The sequence below is a fragment of the Lycium barbarum genome, chromosome 10 (assembly GCF_019175385.1).
Source record: "Lycium barbarum isolate Lr01 chromosome 10, ASM1917538v2, whole genome shotgun sequence".
In the NCBI taxonomy this organism is placed as follows: Eukaryota; Viridiplantae; Streptophyta; class Magnoliopsida; order Solanales; family Solanaceae; genus Lycium; species Lycium barbarum.
Genome location: NC_083346.1, coordinates 33,801,005 through 33,813,241, shown reverse-complemented (window position 1 = coordinate 33,813,241; position 12,237 = coordinate 33,801,005). Strand labels below are relative to the sequence as shown.

General features: G+C 38.0%; 1 pseudogene; it reads right to left on the bottom strand.

Annotated features, from left to right (window-relative positions):
• Positions 1-604: 604 nt before the first annotated feature.
• Positions 605-724, bottom strand: LOC132616248 (5S ribosomal RNA; annotated as a pseudogene).
• Positions 725-12,237: the final 11,513 nt, after the last annotated feature.

Below are 12,237 nucleotides of genomic sequence, written 5' to 3'. Positions count from 1 at the left end.
ATTCATCTTTTGTTTCATACTACCATACTATATCCCTTTCGCATGCGTACATTCAAATTTTATCAAAATAGTCCCTTGCCTTGCCCGTCGTCTCTCTTGGAAGCTTCACTCATCCTCGTTTCTTACACTTTTTTTCCTTTTCACAAGACATTCTAATCTCTTTACTTTCTGTATACTCACCTTCTTCCTTTCCCTGATGTTATTGCATTAGGACTTTCCAACTCTAACCTGTACTGAAAATAACATCAACTTATCTTGTAACATTTGTACCACTTTTGTCACTTGAACTTCCTTACCCTGTTCGATTAATGCCTTCAGTATATAGCAACGTCGGTTGCTGGGTCACTCATATCGGTTGGCGCAGCCATATATGGGATGTTATACACATTCATATATATATATGTATTTACTAACGCCTCTCTTACAAAGTATTTCCAAATACTATTCGAACTTATCCTAATTCTAGAGCTGTGATGCACCTTCGTTCTTTTTGTCGGTCTAGTTCGCCTCATCCTTCGCGATCTTTTAGGGTTTCCAACCACTCCGCATACTCCAATTTCCCATAGGTTAGTCTAGCTTCTCATCTGTCTCTTATATCTGAATTTGAAGGACTCTTAGTACACTTCCCAGAGGGTCACCCATCCTAGTACTACTCTCACCCCAGCACACTTAACCTTGGAGTCCTAATTGGATCCGGTGCGTTAGTGCTGGTATGATCGCATCCACCCTACTGCATGACCTTTATCGCATAACCTAGAACAAGTTGAAGTTCTAACGGATTCCAGTAAATTCTCGTAATGCATCTCCCTCCAGATTAAAAGGATTCTCTTACTCTTCCAACTAAGCAAATGCTAATTTGTCCTTTGAAATCCTCAATAATCACCTTCAATCTGCATGTGTGACTACTTTTCATCCCAAATTTCAAGATTCCCAATGGTGGCGAGAACACCTTGATCGTAGTTATTTATAAATACTTTAGTTATTGATCCCTTTAGGATTTCCGCTCGCCACTATTATGTAATAACCTACAGTAAATTCACACACATAGGAAATTCCAATAAAAGACTCATATACCTGTAGCCGATCAGTCCGTAGCCTGATCTGGTGGGTTATAAAGTGAAGTGTGCTCTTCATCATTGTCTAAATTCTTCAAATAAATCTTTCTAGAATCTACCGAAATTTTGATAGCATCTCCTCTATTTATATGCCTAACCCAAAATCGTAACTCAGCAACCAACAACAACAATCTCAATACCAACATTAACAATATCACTTTCAACACCAACATGTGCCATAAAACTGCCCACACGCTGTTTTCCAACTTCCATAACTAACCAACTTACTATACAATTATTTAACGACTTTATCTTCGTAAATAATCCTTAAATAACACAAAAAGAGAAAGATTCGTACCATTTTCTTGTCCAAACGATAATATCTTCAAGATTCCACCTTGAATCCAAGCCAAATCCGACGCAAAATAATACCGTGATCACAACTACGCACTATCCGAGCCTTGATTAAGCAAAATCCCTTCAAACCCTCAACCTTTTTATGACATAATTGCCCTTTGTGGTGCTGCTCTCAATTTGATTATTTTTTTGGTGAAAAAAATGGGGTTTTTCCCCTTTTATAAGGTCCAAATTCGGGGGTCACTGTAGCAGGTCGGTTACTATAGCAGTTACTGTAGCACGCATTTCTGCTTTGTCTGCTGAACTTGTAATGTCCATAATTCTCTACTCCGATGTCCTATCGATGAGAAGTTTATTGCGTTGAAAACTAGACTCGACGAACTTCATTTTAGGATTTAGTTTCACTTCAAAACACATCACATGCGAAGAGCTATTCTTCCCTCAAATTGGACCAAAATTTTCCCACGAAATTTTACCCATCCGTTCTCCAAAGTCGTACTGCTCCATTTCTTCCACTCATTTCCTTATAAAACCTTCCGGTATACCTTATATACATCCTTCACTCATTAAATATACTTAATAATGCCTGCTTATATTCCAAAGTGGTTTTACTTGACAATAACTCAACGTACTTATGTTTCAAATTTGATAAGTGCTATTTCAAAGATACGAGGTGTAACAGATTGGCCGCTTGCGGCGAGGGGCTCACCGCTATAGCGGTGCCACCATAGCGGTACCCACCCCAATGAACTCAATACAATCAAACAACAATCATAAACAAGTCAAGTTTTCAGTTCTTAGACTTATACAATCGAGTTTCTATTTGCTCGTTCTACCCTTGGAAAGGTTCTATTTGGTGGGGGTGATCCTACATTTTGCATAACGACCGGATGGGTCATTACATCAGATACCTATTAAAACACCATTCATCCCCGAACGGACAAGGATGAGGAATCTAGTTGAACTTACTTGACTCGACGAAAAGCTGAGGATACTTGCTATGCGAATCAGATTTTGTTATCCAAGTAGCTTTCTCCACCGGACGATTCTTCCACTGAACTTTCACGAAGGCTATTTCCTTAGACCTCTACTTGCGAACATCCCTATCCAAGATAGCAACAGGATTTTCCTCATACGTTAGGTTCCCATCTAGCAAAACCGAATCCCAACGGATTAAGTACGAACTATCGATGTGGTACCTCTTTAATATCGAAACGTGAAATACCGGATGAACGCTTGATAGACCCAGAGGTAAGGCCAGCTCATAAGCTAACTCCCCCACAAGCTTGAGAACCTCAAACGGCCTAATGTACCTTGGGCTAAGCTTTCCCTTCTTTCCAAATCTCATCACATCCTTTATGAGCGAGACCTTCACCAATACAAGCTCTCCCTCTCCAAACTCAAGAGCTCGGACCTTACTGTCCTTATACTCCTTTTGCCTACTCTGTGCTGCCGGAAGCATAGCTTGAATCACCTTCATCTTCTCTAAGGACTATCTTAGAAGATGAGTACTCCAAGGTCTCACTTCAAACGCATCAGAGAAGGGTTATGTAAGAGAGAGAGAGAGATATGATAGTGAACAAATGAGAGAGCCTGTAGTTGCTGTTAAGCTGTCAGAGATGATTGTTCAGAGTGGATATAAGAGAAAGGGTATTGGTTTAGAATTGAAGCGTCGATCTAGGGGATTCGTGTTTGTTTTTTACTTTTAAGGTGGGAGACTCTCAACCGACATGGTACTATAAGTAGTCAAGACACATATGAGAGTGCTGAGAGAACTACTAATTGAGTCACAGGGCGACCGGGTCTCTAGACAAACTTGACCATGCTGAGCAGCAATTCTGAAAACTTTAACTTGTTCATGCGCTGTACTGTACTTCTTATGTGTGCATACACCTTTTTCTGTCACATCCACCTTTTGACCCATCATTTTCACATTCTACTTTTCCCTCTTGCTTTCTTTGGAGTGATTGAATTTTGAACTGGAACTTTTGATATTGAGATGTGTCCATTCCATTAGATGACAAAGACACATTCTGTCGTGAAGGCTTTGAGGAAAGACTTCTCAAGTTAACTCAGAAGATTAATTAATTATTTCCTTTCGTCTCTCTCTCTCTCCTCAGCCTACATAAGATGTCAGTGTTTGGATTTGGGAACCTAAACCAGCTTGGGTCCCTTATAATTATAAAAGGGATGGATCAGCTTCTTTTTTAGCCGAACAAGAAGCACATTCCCTTTCTCCTTCTGAGGCCCTTTCTTTTGACAACCAGTTTCTTTCGTACCCAAACTTACTCTCCGTGCGATAAACTCTCTGTTTCTCTTAACCGATTTGATTCTTGCTTCGCAAGACTCCTTGTAGTGACTTGTTCGTCTACTATGGGTGCACAAGAAATTTTTAGTAGTGGAGACATCCTTACTGTGGGGATTGTAGGGGGTCATCTCTTTCACAAAACCACTTCCTTCTTTATCACTTCCCTTACTTTTGTACATGGAAGTGATCATATTAGAAGACCATGTCCACTTGAGAGCTCTGTCAAGATCAAACTTGATTCTATTCAAGTTTTCCTTTAACTGCTTGTTTCTCTCAATCGCAGTAATAAGACTCAATTTTTCTTTTTGAGTTCATCTTCAAGTTCCAAGTGAGCTATATCGGCTTCGGCCTTTCCTTTAAGATGCGCCTTTGTATCCCTTTTCAATTCCCGTTCCAACATAATATTCAGCTGATTAGTCTCATCAACTTGTTCCCTCATCTCTCCAATTGACACAAACATCTTGTCTCTTTCGATTTCAGAATCACTGATTTTATGAACGATTGCACCTTTATTAGCAATAATGCCATGATATTCATCAATTAGCATGCATGACAAAGACTTAAGTTTATTCTGAGAGTAGGCTTTCAGGTTCTTCTTTACCTCAAGAAGATTTATCTGTGCGTCTTCATTACTCTAATCACTATCATCTGAGTCTAATTTTTCCATGAGTGCAAAAATTGACTCATACTTAGAGGCTTAATTTTCTATGACTACCATTGATGTTTTCCTTTTTTCATTTTCTTCTTCAGACTCACTAGAAGAGTCCCTCAATGCAGCAAGTGTTTGTTTTATCACAGCATTGGCAGCTTCTTTTCTTCTGGACTTTCTATTAGGAAACTGGTTCCTTCTTGTAGTTCTGTCATAGTTGTTCTACTTTTTTAGAGGGAACTCTTTAACAAAGTGACCTGGTCTTCCACACCTATGGAAAGAATATTCATTTCCTTTGAGATTCATGCTGAATCTTCCCATCATATGGATTCCACCATTTTTTCAAATCAATTTATGGAATCTCCGTGTGAGATATGCCAACTCTGACTCGTCATCAATTAAGTCTTCCCTATCCTCATTAAGAGCTAGTCTCCTTTCCCTTTTGATTTCACTTTTCTTCCTTCTTCATAGACATCTTCATCTCATATGTCTTAGGGTTTTCGATGAGCTCATAGACAGTCAATGTGCTGAGATCTTTGGCTTCGGAGATGGAATTTACCTTGCTATCTAGGAGTCAGGTAGCATATCCAGTAACTTTCTTACAATTTTGGTGGTTGTGATGACTTCTCCCATAGAATGAAGCTCTTTTATAATAGAGGTGAATGTAGTGTGCATATCATGAATATATTCTCCCTCTTTCATTTTGAATATTTCATACTCTATGGTGAGCATCTCGCTCTTGGAGTTCTTCACCTTTGTTGTTCCTTCATGGGTAGTTTGAAGAGCCTCCCAGATCTCTTTTAGCAGTTGAGCACGCTGAGACTCGATTGTATTCATCAGGTCCTATTCTACACACAAGGATCTTAATGGCTTTATAACGTTTTTCCACTTCTTTCCTATCAGCATCTGTAATGACCTGTTTGGTCATTATAGTTATTTTGGCACTTTCGCCCGCTCCTGAGCACTGATTAGCTTCTTTTAACTCGAGGGGACTGTTGACACGCTTCTCGAGGTGTCTATATTGGATTCGGGTAACTTTGGTGAAAATATAGGATTAAAAGTGAATGTGGTTGACCCGAAGTTAACTTTTGGGCAAATGAACCTTTTCAAAATTTTAATTTCAAGAGGTTCGGTAGTCATTTAGAATTTGCGTGTGCGCTCGGTTCGGTTCCCAATGCATTCAGATGCACTTCGGGACATTGGATGGGAAATGGGAATTAAGGCATTGGTGGTTGAATCGGTCAACAAGACCTCCGTTGGGAATTCTAAGGTCACAGGCACGTTCGTAGTGCGTTTTTATATAGGACTAGGTATCTGGTATATGAGCAGATAGTCTCGGGAGTTAGTCGAAAAATCGGATCGAAACGAAAATACTTAGGCCAAGTTCTGGTGTCTGGTGTCCACTTTGGCGGCACCAGCATCGCTGGGGCGGTAGCCTTGCCGCAGAAGCGGTCCCAACCATTTTGGCTTGACCGCTGGGGCGGTCTAGTTACCCATGAATTTCCCGTTTCGCCGTTGTGGGCCCGTTTCCCTAATTTCTAGGGTTAAAATGGACCTAATTGATATCATAGCAATATTAGTATCATTATTCATGATTTCTAATTTAGAATTCTATTGTTCTTTGACTACTTTGGTTCTGAGCTTCAGAGAAGGGCCAAGGCGATAAAGTGACTTATTGGTGTTGCAGTTCGGTAGTCCAAGTAGGTAATGGTTTACCTTTGGTGAGACTTAGTATAGTGAATCACATATTTAGATTATGATGTCGGAGATAGCATGTGAACCTTCGGGTGTGAAGTTAGGATGGATATTGCCTTAAGTTGGGCCCTAATGTGTGTTGGGACTAGCCACCCCGTTATATGTGTTGATTGTTTAATTGTGTTAGCTTAATGCCATGTGTAGTTGGTAGCTAACGAATGTCGCTTGTTATCCTAATTTGGATAGGATTGACATACCCGTTGTTGGTATTTGTAGTTTGATACATTATTAGCGTACCCATTGTTGGTACTTAAGATTATTGATACATTATTGGCGTATCCGTTGTTGGTACTTGATTTATATATGTTGGCATACCCACTGTTGGTATTGTGATGCGATACATTGATGGCGTACCCCGTTGAGGTACTTGTGATATTGAGCTTGCTTGTTGATGATTGATATATGCATTGCACGCATTCTCTCATATTATCATACATGGCCGATATCCGGAGATGATCGGTATCGTTGATTGAGCGAAACTGATATTTGATAAAATCTTTTACTTGAGTGATTGTGGAAAAGGCTGATGTCCGAAGATCCATTCCGGAATCGTTGTTTATATGAAACTGATACTTGATAAACTCTTTTACTTGAATGATTGTGAGGAGGCCGATGTCCGAGGTTCAATTCCGGAATCGTTGATTTATGAAACTGATATTTGACAACTTTTTTGAGTGATTGTGAGGAGGCCGATGTTCGATGGTTATATTTGGGCATCGTTGTTGCATGGCCGATTCCGATGTTATTCTAGAATCGATTGTAGTGCATGGGATCCGCGGGTCTCCCAGAGTGGTGCCGGTGAGACTCCCTCCTGTGAGCAATTAGCTAGGGTCCCGTCTGTTTGTTTGACAAAGATTAGGGACGGGTGGCACTTAGACTTCGCGAGTCACACTGGGTCGTGCTGCCGAGACGTCGATATTTCCTTCTGGAGTGCATGTGTATACCTCATTTGCATAGCATGACATGGCATCACATTCATACCATTATTGCATTGCATTGTGACTTGAGTGAGATGTCGTGATGACTGTATTGTGACGATTGTGTTGTTAATGATTGGACTTTGATGATTCTATTGTGGTGATTGTTTCAGGATCGGATATACTCAAACTTATTTTATTGGGGTTTAGATACTTACATAGGTGTTGATGGATACTCGATTACGATTATATTGTCTCATGCGTGATTGGTTTACTTGTTTATCTGCGTTATTTTCTGAATTGTGTTAATTATGCTTAGTCGGCCTATGATGCATACCAGTACTATTGTTTGTACTGACCTGCACTTGATGCATTCTTTTATGAATGCAGAGTATCAAGCCGGATCTACTTCTCTGACTCGTGGCTGATCGACTCGTCAGCTTCTACTTGAGTTTTCAGGGTGAGCATGGTGTCCGCTGACCTCGAAGACTTTTCTATTGCTTATGTCTTACTTGTTTTTCAAAACATGATTTGAGACATTTATGTATTATTATTCAGACCTTAGTATTCAGATTTAGATGCTCTTGTATGACCAGACCAGATATTACGGTGGATTCATTTACTTCCGTACTTATCTATATTATATTATATTGCGAGACTTACGTCATTTACTTCTTCCGTTATTTTATTATATTTATTGATTGTGAACGTTGAGTTAAGGGTTCCTACCGAGGTGGGAATGGTAGGTGCCCGCACGACCTAGGCTAAAATAGGTCGTGACAGCATCATTGTATTCTTTCCTTGTTTTGGCACTGGTTTTTATACCATTTTAACCTATCTGTACTGGAATATAGGGACCATCAGAAATAATATCCCACAGTTCTGAGTCTTGAACCATGATGAAGTCGTGCATTCTAGTCTTCCACCACCCATAGTATTTTCCGTTAAATCTGGGTGGCCTAGAGAAATATTAACCTTCTTCCGTATTAGGTGGAGCAGCCATTTTATAGATTCTTTCTAGGTGTTAACCTTCCAGAAAGCACCCGCTCTGATACCAGTTGTTGTAGGCTCTGCACTCACCAAACAGTATATGAGGGATCTGATTGTGTACTAGTTCCCTTGTGTAATGCAGTAAGTAAAGAACGCACTATTTTTACTGTGGTAAACTCCTTTCTCAAGGGATTAAAAAAACAACCTACCCTAGTAGGATTTCAACCCCACTACACGAGCAACTTCATATTACAACCTATTGTAAGCTAGAACTCCCATAATCTGTCAACCCTTACAATAGTAGCAACTTAGGAACTAACTCCCGTAGTCCCTCCACCCTGGCAATACTCCGACTACAAGAACCTCCACTTGACTAACTCTAGCCAAGCAACCTAAGGTTAACTACCTCTAGCCAACCCAGCTAATGCACCTTAGACTAAACACTAGACAAGGGTACCACTTAATAAATTGAAAGATAAACTGGCTAACAACTACTAAGAATTTGAAATACCTACAACAACTTCATATAAGAGAAGAGTAGGTTTAAAAGTTAAAGCACATGAACAAAGCTTAATGCAAACTAAGAGAATAAAGCATCTTCGGTGTTGGAGTAGATCCTTCAGTTTGTGATTAGCTTTGTTGAACACTTGGAGTGTCTTGTGACGACTGCACCTTTTGAGTGATTTTTAGGTTTTCCAAGTGATGCACAACATGTTGCAACATGTTGTGTATATAGTGGGAAGCATGTGGGATGGATAGAGACCACTCATTCAATATTTGACCTAACGCATGGGCTAGCTCAACTGCTGTACTTGTGCAGTGAGTAGCTCGGCTTTACAGCTGTCTTTGCTTACCCTGCAAGGTGCATAGAGAGCAGATCACAGAACTGGTCTTTATCTGGTTCTGAATCAATTTGACAATCAGTAAACACGAATACACTTGAGCTTATCAAACAACCATTGACACCTAATTTTTGACCTCCCATAATTTATTTTAATTACCCCGAGTCCTTGGATATCAAACAGAGTGAAACTTATATTGTTAGAAGTCAAAATGATTTAAAAAAATTATTTAGATAATATTTTACCATTCTTATTTGGTAAAATAATTCCTATAATATTATAAGTCATTTAGAAAGTAATTTACACATTTATTGCAACAATTATGACATTTGCTACATTAACCAAGAGAAAAGCAATTTATAACAATTATTTATTTAATTGTCCAAAATTATTAAATTGTCAATTAGCAAGTATTTTACTCTGTTTAATTCAAGGAATTTGACTAATTAAAAGAATTGATCACTTTTTCCCTCAATTAAGGCTTGCATATTCAATTTATTAGAATTTTATCATAATTAATTGAGTATTTAATTGTGATTAATTTTGTAAATTGTCTACCCAATGGCTACAATAGAAATAATCAATTGTGTGGTTAAATTGTGACTCAATTTAATATCAATTTCCATAATGGAGGTCATTTTTTCAAAATTATTCTTTTAATTGTTGTGACCGTTATTTGACATAGCCAAATTATTAATTAATCAATCGAGGTCATTTTTGGAAATTCTTTACTTGAAATTGGTTAAATGGACCAAAAAGTGCCATAATTGGAATAGACTGGTTTAAATTAAAGCCAATTTGAGGGATATCATTTGCAATAATTGGCCATTATTTGTTTAGTTAGTTTTATTTAATAATGATTAATAGTCTAAATTGTTTAGTTTTGTCTCAGTTTTGGTTACTTATGTAAATGAGTATCAAAGTCCGATATATATATATGCATGTATACACAGATATATATGTAGTATTACATGTATATCTGTGGGTACATGCGTACAATTTAAACAACCCATCAGCCTTTTAAAAATGGACTAAGTCCAGCCAAAGTCAGGTAGACCTGGCCCAATGGAAAGTTAAAGGGGGTAAAACCCCTATACACTTTCACTTTCCACCAAACAGACCCCTATCTCCCCTTTCCCTTTCCTCCCCAAACCAAACCCTAGCCGCGTCACTCATGTCTATCTCTCCTCATCACCACTGCGTTTTTGGCAAAGTTTCAGATGAGAAAAAGTCTTTTACAAGTCTGTATGGCCATTTGAAGCAAAGCATTTATGGTTTCCACTCCATTTCACCAAACGCGGTACAATATCATCCTCTCTCTTCACTTTTTTGTGAATCTCAATGGGAAGAACAGATTTTCTTTAATTAGATTTGTTTGTATCTGAGTTTGAATAGGCAATTGCCATTGGTTAGCGGAGAATCGCGCGGATTGATCTCATATGGGGCAAATCTGACTGTAGATCTCCATTTATCTTCATTCTTATCCGTTGATTGATGTGTTAAAGTTAATTTGTGAGAAAAAACCCCAAAGTCCCATATCGAACCGTTTAGGGTTTTTGAGAATTTGGGGATTCTATATAAAGAACCCCATTCTCCACATTTCTAGAGAGCTTGGAGCATATTGAAACGTCACTATACTCAAAAGTCAAATTACCTAGGGTTTCTAACTTTTGAGACCTTTAATTATTCGACTAAGTTCAAAATTTTAAGGTTTAATTATTTTGCTTTACTTGTTTGTGGTTGAGTTTTGGAATTTTGAGGAGCAAAGGATCTTCATCGTTCATTCTCGACTCAAGGCTGCACCAGGAAGAAGTAATCTTCTTTCCATTTTTTTTCTTGTATTTTTTCAGTTCTTTTTCTTAGCTATCTGTGGTTATGTGTTTATATGCTAAGTTTGGTTTATGTTTAGTGAAATATGCTTATGTGTTAGTTAATTTAGTTCATATGGTTAAAGTATGCATTTGTATTTAGTTAATTTAGTTCATATGGTTAAAGTATGCTTTTGTATGTTAATTTTAGTTGGTTTAGTCTTTATATTAATTTAAGCTTAATCTGTTTTAGTATGTCCCATGTGTTAACTTAACTTAGCCTCTTTAAACTAAAGTATGTTCTAATGTGTTAGTTTTGTTCTGGTAAAGCATGTCTATACACTGGCTTAATCTAGTTTTGATTAGTTTTTTTATCATTATGAAGTGTTGGTAGGCAATTCTAGAACTGGTTTGTACAATACCTAATAATCTGATCCCTGCCTATTATTCCTTTAATATATGATGCATTCTTGTTATGGTCTTATTGAGTTTATGTTCTATGTTAGATGTGTTTTGGTGATATGGTAAGAAAGGCAGTAACACTGAAAGGTTTAAGTACATGAATGTTAAATTCTAGCTTGTTTTGTACCATATTGTTTCTATTAAAGTGATTCTGTCTAGGGTGTTTAACTCCTACCCCATGTCTTGCTAACTTAGGTCTCTTTTGACTAATGGATTGATGATATACCTATATGTTTTTATCCTGTACAATAGGGATCATGCTAATCTTTGCCTATTATCTAAGTATGAGCCTATATGATCTACTACTGTGTTACTAGATGAGTACTGAACTTGGTTTTGATGCTTAAGCTTGCTATGCGTCATTAACATGTAGTTGACTGTTTTGTTGACTATTTGTGTTACCCTCTCACTCGTGAATGTTAGACATTACCTCTCTGATATAAATGTACTCTACACATGACTATAAGTCTTTTGGTTTTGACAACATGGCTAGCTTATTTAACCCCTCTTTGATTTAGACTAGTACACAAACTAATGTTAATATTTGAAGCATGCCTACACTAGTTTATTGTTTAATCCAGGGCCATTTATGACCCATATTGTTTGGTGTACCACACTGTTGCTTCTGTGATGTATTGTTGGAGTCAAAAAATGTTATTGCTTTGTTTAGAGATGTGTAAGGGATAGTGGTATGGAACCTCTTTACCCACTAGACCAAAAAACTGTGTCTATTGAGGCTAAGATGACTTTGGTTTGATTTGAAAAAATAACTCAGACCCTTTGCATGCTCCTTAATGGCCCTATTTCAAATTATGAAAGTCTATTCTATGTGTTTGGTTGTTGGTCAGTAGTATGAGTCTCAAAATATGTTTTAAAAAGGGGTTAAAAGCATTATGAACTCAGTATTAGCACCTTTAAACTTGTGTAAATAACTTATTGAATCTGGCAAAGCATTTGAGACTCCTTATGGCTAAAACATGCTATGCATATACTAAATGATCACCCACTAGACCTGTTGACCCCCCCCCCCCCCTCCCGTTTAACTAAGAGCATCTTATGAGTAAAGAGTGCATCTTCACATTATACACGTTTGC